This window comes from Nicotiana sylvestris, chromosome 6, assembly GCF_000393655.2.
Source record: "Nicotiana sylvestris chromosome 6, ASM39365v2, whole genome shotgun sequence".
Classification (NCBI taxonomy): domain Eukaryota; kingdom Viridiplantae; phylum Streptophyta; class Magnoliopsida; order Solanales; family Solanaceae; genus Nicotiana; species Nicotiana sylvestris.
This window is the reverse complement of record NC_091062.1, coordinates 13,353,846-13,362,809: the sequence shown is the minus strand read 5'-3', so window position 1 is coordinate 13,362,809 and position 8,964 is coordinate 13,353,846.

Below are 8,964 nucleotides of genomic sequence, written 5' to 3'. Positions count from 1 at the left end.
GTAAAAGCATTCCATGTCCCAAGGTGGCAGCTGCGACCGTCATGGTAGTATCAGAAATGCTAAGTAACGGGTTCGTGCCAGGGAAAGGTCTGGGGGCTGAACTTTAGGGCATTATTCAACCTGTTTCCCTGCCCAAAAATCTGGACACCTTCGGGTTGGGGTTCAAACCAATAACGGCAGATGTTAGAAGGGCCCGTAAACTGAAAATGAAAGCTTGGGTTCTTCCCAAACCAATTCCACGCTTGTCCAGGTCCTTCGTCAGGCCGGGTAGCAAGAAACAGTCATTGGCAAAGGTGTCAGGTTCACTGATTGGGCCAGAGGGGAATTTGGATAAGGTGTTAGAGAGAGTATTTGCTGAAGTGAACATGGTTGAGGCCGGGGAAGGGTCAAGCGGAGCAGATATACAGTACATCGGACCACATGCTAACATCAACAATTGGGAAGCTACTCCTCTTCCAATTCGGAGGGAGTCGTGGTAATGAGTTTTGTTTTCCTTTCGACACCTGGATTATTCCAGGGTTTGTAATCCATTTGCTATGTTCCGTCCGTTTGGATGAGTTAAAACCTTGTGATCTTTACATTCAATGAAATGCAATTTTCTTCGTTCCTAATTTTGTTTCCATTTTTCTTTTCTTTTGTACAGTTTTTTTATGTTGATATCAATGATATGACATGCATGAGGAATCTTCGGCCCAGTTTTAAAAGCCAATCTAGCTCGGAAGTAATAATACAAGAAATCAAGTGTGATGACGGGGTGGATTGTAATAACGATGAAGCTTATGAGGAAATTAGTAAATAATTAAGTCATTTTGAAGAAAACCCAAACCTAACCTAAATGACACAGAAGCAGTTAATCTAGGGGACCAAGGCAATGTGCGAGAAACTAAAGTAAGTGTTCATCTGGAGCCACAACTCAAGGAGGAGATAATTAAAGTATTGCAGGAGTACAAAGATGTTTTTGCATGGTCATATGATGATATGCTAGGTTTAAGCACCGATTTGGTGGTTCATAAATTACCCACTGATCCGGCACTCCCCCTGTCAAGCAGAAGTTGAGAAAGTTCAAAACGGACATAAGTGTGAAGATCAAAGAAGAGATTACCAAGCAGTTTGAGGCAAAGGTCATTCAGGTTACACGGTACCCCACTTGGTTAGCTAATGTCGTGCCTGTGCCGAAGAAAGATGGCAAGACCAGGGTATGTGTCGATTATCGAGATCTTAACAAGGCAAGTCCAAAAGATAATTTCCCACTGCCCAACATCCATATACTGATTGACAATTGTGCCAAACATGATATTGGCTCTTTTGTGGATTGTTACGCGGGTTATCATCAGATTCTAATGGACGAGGAAGATGCAGAAAAGACGGCATTCATCACGCCGTGGGGAACATATTGTTATCGGGTCATGCCGTTTGGTTTGAAAAACGCTGGGGCAACTTATATGAGGGCCATGACTACCATATTCCATGATATGATACATAAGGAAATCGAGGTGTACGTGGATGATGTGATCGTGAAGTCTAGACAGCAGTCCGACCATGTCAGAGATTTGAGAAAGTTCTTTTAAAGGCTTCGCAGGTACAATCTTAAGCTCAATCCTGCAAAGTGTGCTTTCGGGGTGCCATCTGGGAAGTTGTTGGGGTTTATAGTCAGTCGGCGGGGTATTGAATTAGACCCGTCAAAGATCAAAGCTATTCAGGAATTGCCACCTCCAAGAAACAAAACCGAGGTGATGAGTTTGTTGGGAAGATTGAACTATATCAGCAGGTTCATTGCTCAGCTCACGGCAACTTGTGAGCCAATTTTTCAAATTGTTAAAGAAAGACGCCGCGGTCAAATGGATTGATGAATGTCAGGAGGCTTTTGATAAAATAAAGGGGTATTTGTCGAACCCACTCGTGTTGGTCCCGCCAGAACCAAGGAGGCCTTTGATTCTATATCTGACAGTTTTGGATAGTTCATTCGGTTGTGTACTGGGGTAGCACGATGTTACGGGCAGAAAGGAGCAGGCTATCTACTATCTCAGCAAGAAGTTCACATCTTACGAGGTTAAGTATACTCATCTGGAAAGGACATGTTGCGCCCTAACTTGGGTGGCACAGAAGTTGAAACATTATTTGTCATCTTACACTACTTACCTTATATCTCGCTTGGACCCGTTGAAGTATATTTTTCAGAAATCCATGCCCACAGGGAGGCTTGCAAAGTGGCAGATCCTGCTTACAGAGTTCGACATTATCTATGTAACACGGACTGCAATGAAAGCACAGGCACTAGCCGATCATTTGGCTGAGAACCCTGTCGATGAAGATTATGAACCTTTGAAAACTTATTTCCCTGATGAAGAGGTGATGCACATCGATGAATTGGAACAAGCTGAGAAGCCAGGATGGAAACTTTTCTTTGATGGGGCTGCAAATATGAAAGGCGTGGGAATAGGAGCGACACTTATTTCTGAAACAGGTCAGCATTACCCTGTTACAGCTCGGCTTCGTTTCTACTGTACGAACAACATGGCAAAATATGAGGCGTGTATATTGGGATTGAGATTAGCTGTGGATATGGGTGTACGGGAAGTCTTGGTCATGGGTAACTCGGACCTACTAGTACACCAGATTCAAGGAGAATGAGAAACACGGGACTTGAAGCTTATACCGTATCGGCAGTGTCTGCATGAGCTTTGTCAACGCTTTTAGGTCATAGAATTCAGGCACATTCCAAGGATTCATAATGAGGTTGCCGATGATTTGGCTACATTGGCGTCGATGTTGCATCATCCAGATAAGGCTTATGTTGATCCATTGCAGATTCAGGTCCGTGATCAGCATGCTTACTGTAATGTGATAGAAGAGGAAATTGACGGTGAGCCGTGGTTCCATGATATCAAAGAATACATTAGGGCGAGAGTATATCCGATACAGGCCACCGGTTATCAGAAAAGAACGATTCGGCGATTGGCAAGCGGGTTTTTCTTTAGTGGAGGAGTGTTGTACAAACGAACTCCGGATCTCGGGTTGTTAAGATGCATTGACGCGAGATAGGCTACATCTATCATGACTGAGGTACATTCTGGAGTTTGTGGACCACATATGAGTGGGTACGTTCTAGCAAAAAAGATTCTCCGAGCAGGTTATTATTGTCTCACGATGGAGCGGGATTGTATCAGTTTGTGCGTAAGTGTCATCAGTGCCAAGTGCATGGAGATTTGATTCATTCTCCACCATCAGAATTACATACGATGTCCGCACCATGGCCTTTTGTTGCATGGGGCATGGATGTTATTGGGCCAATTGATCCAGCAACATCAAATGGGCACAGGTTTATTCTGGTAGTTATAGACTATTTTACCAAATGGGTGGAAGCTAAGACATTCAAGTCTATGACTAAGAAAGCTGTAGTCGACTTCGTGCATTCAAATATCATCTGTCGGTTCGGGATTCCGAAGGTAATTATCACAGATAATGGGGCTAATCTTAATAGTCATTTGATGAAGGAGACATGTGAGCAGTTTAAGATTACCCATAGGCATTCTACTCCATACCGTCCCAAGGCAAATGGTGCGGTTGAAGCAGCCAATAAGAATATAAAGAAACTACTCTGGAAGATGGTTGAAGGATCTAGACAGTGGCATGAGAAATTACCTTTTGCATTATTAGGATATCGCACCACCGTTCGTACCTCGGTGGGGGCGACTCCTTACTCATTGGTATATGGCACCAAGGCAGTAATACCCGCAGAGGTGGAAATCCCGTCTCTGTGAATCATTGTGGAGGCTGAGATCGATGATGATAAATGGGTGAAAAGCTGTCTTGAGCAGTTGAGTTTGATTGACGAGAAGAGATTGGCATCAGTGTGTCATGGCCAACTGTACCAACGAAGAGTGGCAAGAGCATACAACAAGAAAGTGCGTCCAAGGAAATTCGAAGTCGAACAGTTAGTACTGAGGCAGATTTTGCCTCATTGGGCTGAAGCAAAAGGAAAATTTGCCCCAAACTGGTAGGGACCATTTGTGGTAACCAGAGTGTTGTCTAACAGAGAATTGTATTTGACAGATGTGGAAGGAAAATGTATAGAAATGGCCATCAATTCTGATGCGGTCAAGAGATATTATGTATGATTTCTTTAGTTCTAAATGTATCTGTTTGTATTTGGCATATCTTAAAGATTGAAATGATGAAGGTGTTTTGTCCTGCTATCCAAACACTTTTATCGTTTGTCATCCCCTTTGAGCCTTACTTATTTTTCATACCCTTCTTTCGGAATCAATGGCACTATCAGGGAATACAGGTGTTGAACATAAAAGAAAAAAGAGAAAAATAAAGGAAAAGAAAAATAAAGAAAAGAAAGAAGAAGGAAAGAAAAGAAAGAAAAGCAAAAGAAAAGAAAGAAGAGAAAAACAAAAGAAAAGAAAAGAAAGAAAAGAAAAAAGAAAAGAAAGAGGAAGAAAAGAAAAAAAAAAGAGAAAAAGAAAAACACAACAACAAAAGTTAATTATGATACAGTGAACTACGTTTGACTTGATCCCGAAAGGGTACGTAGGCAGCCTTACTCCGAGGTCCAATCATACCAAAATAGAAATCCAAAAATCTCCAAGCAAGAAACTGGGGCAGAATTTGTGATTGTTGTGAAAATTGGATTCCAAAAGTTGTAACTTAAGCCCGTTTGAATTGTTTGAGCCTTTTATACCTTTCTTTCTAACCCAATCCAAAAGCCTACATTATGGTCCAAAGAAAGACCTTCTGATCAATTTTTAGGAAATGCCAAATCGAGCAGGTAACGGTAATTCGTGGCAGTGGCAACACTCTGGTTCAAGCAAGAAGAACAAAAGATAAAAATGAGAGAGTCTTATGGTTAAAAACCCTCACGGGCACCGTAAGGCGACGGGAGCTGAGAGAAAATAAATGAGAGAGTCTTATTGGTGAAAACCCTCGCGGGCACCTTGAGGCGAAAGTGAGTTGAAAAACGGTTAAATGGCAAAAGGTCTGTGGGTGGAAAAATGCTTCGAGGTACCGCAGGAAAGCAAGGGTAAGGTCTGGGTAATTCAAACAATTGATGGAAGTTCTGGGCAACAAAGTATGGCAATTGAAAGCTGGTTATTTGGACAGATTGGGCCGATTAATCCAAAATGCATGTCATAACCATTGGCACCAGTTGTCTCGCTCAGATAAGTTTCTTCTCCTTCTCTTTTTAAAACAGTCATCTGGTTTTGGATTCTTCTTATCCTTAACTCAAAATCATCGCATTTCATTTTCTTTTGAGGGTTTCATCTAGCTGAGATGTTTCAGTACCAGTTTTGGTCAATGCAAGCAGAAAGGACTTCAAAGCTCACTACCAGCTTCCAGAATTGTAAAGCTCAACGTGGTTAGAGCATGTCAAAAACAACTTGATGTCAAGTGGAATACAGGGAATTAACGGAAGTTTCATCGGTGAAATGATTGGGGAATGTCGTGGGAAAGGAAAAAGCTTAAACAAAAGGTCAGAAAAATGAAATAACGGCATGGATGTAAAACAGTTAGGTCGCTAGATGTTGGGAAATTTAAAAGTTGGCCAGAAAGTCAAGCGGTTCAGGGTCAGTGCATGGAAGGCAATCAACACAAAGCAAGGCAGTGGAAGGATTTTTCAGCAAGAATGCCATCAACTAACCACCGTTTTAAACTGACGAAATTTTCTTTGATTGAAACAGGGGCAGAAAGTTAGCCGTTGAGGAGGAATTCTCCAAGAAAGAAAAACAAGCAGTAATCAGGTTTGATCGCAAAGTGCGGTTTGATTAAATACAAGATAATCCTGAATAGCATAGAGGAATATAATTTGGTTGCAAAGTTTGCATGATTAGAATAAATGCAAGTTGTCAGGACCTTCCTGGATAATAGGACGTAATTCATATACTCGGGTAAGGTACCTTGGTACAGTGAGAAGTAACACCTTAGGTTCATAATTGTTTGGAGCAGTCAGGAGCCCGCCTGGATAACAGAGGAATACATTCAATTTCAAATTCAGAAATCAGGAGTCCGCCTGGAGAATAGAGACATACCATTCAAATTTTAAGCAATCAGGGGCCCGCCTGAAGAACGGAGGTGATACAATTCAAGTTTTTAGATTCCCATCAATCTCTTTGTTTATTTTGAAATCAGGAGTTCGCCTGGAGAATAGAGACATACAATTTAATTTTAGCAATCAGGAGTCCGCCTGGAGAATAGAGACATACAATTTAATTTTAGCAATCAGGAGTCCGCCTGGAGAATAGAGACATACAATTTAATTTTAGCAATCAGGAGTCCGCCTGAAGAATAGATACATACAATTTAATTTTAGCAATCAGGAGTCCGCCTGGAGAATAGAGACATACGGTTTAATTTTAGCAATCAGGAGCCCACCTGAAGAACAGAAGTCACACAACTCAAATTTTAGTTTTCAGTCAATTTCTTGGTGTGTTCGAAGTCAGGAGCCCGCCTAGAAAATGGAGGTGTTAAATATTTTAAGCAGTCGAAATTAGGAGCCCACCTGAAGAACAGAGGTCACACAACTCAGATTTTAGTTTTCAGTCAATTTCTTGGTGTGTTTGAAGTCAGGAGCCCGCCTGGAAAATGGAGGTGTTAAATATTTTAAGCAGTCGAAGTCAGGAGCCCGCCTAGATAATAGAGGAGTAGTTTCAATTTTAAGTTCAGCAATCAGGAGCCCTCCTGGAGAATGGAGGTGTTAAAAATTTTAAGCAGTCGAAGTCAGAAGCCCGCTTGGATAATAGAGGAGTAGTTTCAATTTTAAGTTCAGCAGTCAGGAGCCCGCCTGGATAACAGAGGAATACATTCGAGTTCGAGTTTATTCAAGTTCAGCAGTTTGGAGAGAGGGAATAACATCTCAATTCACCAGGGGAATAGCAACAGGGAATTTTATCGAGAAAGCACAAGACAATGAGGCAACAAGGAAACACAAGACAACAAGACAACAAGGAAGTACAAGAGCAAGTTTGAAGAATTTAGATAGGATTTTTGTAATTCATAGAGCATAGTTAGTTTAGCTTCTTTTATCTTTGACGTGGTGTAATAAGGGAGGTCAGCAAGCAGTAACAATAGCAAGCGCAGTGAAATCACAGTTCCTGGTAGTCCCAGCTACCAGACATTCCCGAACTACACTGACCTGATTCATGTTTAGCCCAGGATATGTAGGCAACCTCCGAAGCAGGATGCAGTCAAACTTTTCAAAATGCTTCACACGGAATTTTCAAACGGGCAAAAATCGCTCGTATTTGCTCACTTATCTTTGCCCGAAAACATTTCATGTTTTCGAGCAAAGAGGGGCAGCTGTGAGCACGTGATTTTTGCCCTAAATATGATTATTCCCAAAATCCCAAACAAAATAATTTTTCTTTATTTTTACAATTTTTTTGTGCATTTTGGTGTCATTTTCTGATAATTGTTGCATTCTATTTGCGTATGTTAATTTTTATAAAATACAAAAATATGCATTTTTGCATTTAGGTTTTAGTTTTATATTTTTTAGTATCAATTAAGGTTTAATTTGTTTAGAACAAAACATGAAAATCACAAAATTTGTTCACTTTTGCATTTTAATGATTTTATTAGGAATTCGTCATAAAATAGTTTTTAAACAATTTTAGGAATTAATTAGTCTTTGTTTTGAAACAACCAGGATTTCATGTAAGTTTTACATCTTTATAAAAATTAGAAAAATTATATAAAAAAAATTTAAAAATGAGAAAAAGGAAATAAAAGAGAAAAGAAAATAAGAATGGAACAGGTGGTCTTAAAAAGACCCAAAATCTGCCAATTTCGTTCTTAACTTCCCAGCCCAATCACGCCCTTAGAGCATTCCAACCGGACCCAAGCCCAAGTACCAGCAACCCGGTCCGTTTCCCCTTCTAATCAAAACGGTGTCGTTTCATGGTCTCTGAATCAGGACCGCTGGATCTCATCAATCCAACGGTCCGGAACTAACGAGGATCCTGATTTAAAATGGTCGGAGAGCCCCCCCAGTCCCTCGTCTTCCTCACCCCGCCTATCCTCTCAAACCCTAATCCGCGCCGCCCTTAAATTCCTCGCCGGCCGTGAATGCCACTTACACCGTTCAAACCCAGATTAACACCGTAGATCCCCCATGAATCCCTCTTTCCACTCCCGCTATTAGTTTTCCTCGAATGTTGTCGGAGCTCGTCGAATCTTCGATTGAAGTTTCCGGTCAGATCGTAGGTTTATCCGAACCAGCCCAAAATCACACCACACAATCCCCGGTCTTCCCTCAACCCAAATCCATGATTGTTTTCCTTCAAATCTTGGTGAGGTGGCTCGAATTTCAGATCTAAGAATTTCTGGCCGAAACCCTAAACCAAAATCTTTATGATTTCGAACCGTAATAGAGAACATATAGTTAGGGATGTTGCGTGTCAAAAATCTGAAAGGATTCGGACGTCAGTGATTGGCCGGAGTTCCTCGTGCTTCTGTGAGTTTTTCCTGTTTCTTTTTACTTGCATGGTTGAAGTTTTAGTTACAGTCTTGATTTCATTAAGTGTTCTGTTAATTTTTCGATTTATTTTTGTGTATTAGTATAGTTCTGTCAATTTCTGTTAGTTCTGAGTTTGATGTTTGAATGGTCGATTGTGAGCTTATTGGTTAAGAATTAGTTTAATTTCATTTAATGTTGATCAGTAGCTTAAGCTTTGCTTTGATCGATCTTGGTCTCTGGTTTCTTAGTTTGATTGAGTTGGTGTAATTGAACAATGGGGAATGGTTAGTTTGATTAGTTAATTTTTGAGTTCTAATTAATCAGTTTTAGTTAGTTTTGGATTAACTTAGGAGATTGGTTATAGCTGTTGAGAATGTGGGTAGAATCAGTAACTTTGAGAAGCTTTCAGGGGTAGTTTAGGCATGAAAAATGGTAATTCTGATAGGAATAGTAATTTCAAAGTAATGAAAGGGCAGTATAGGTATTGCATGGGTGGAAGAATACCC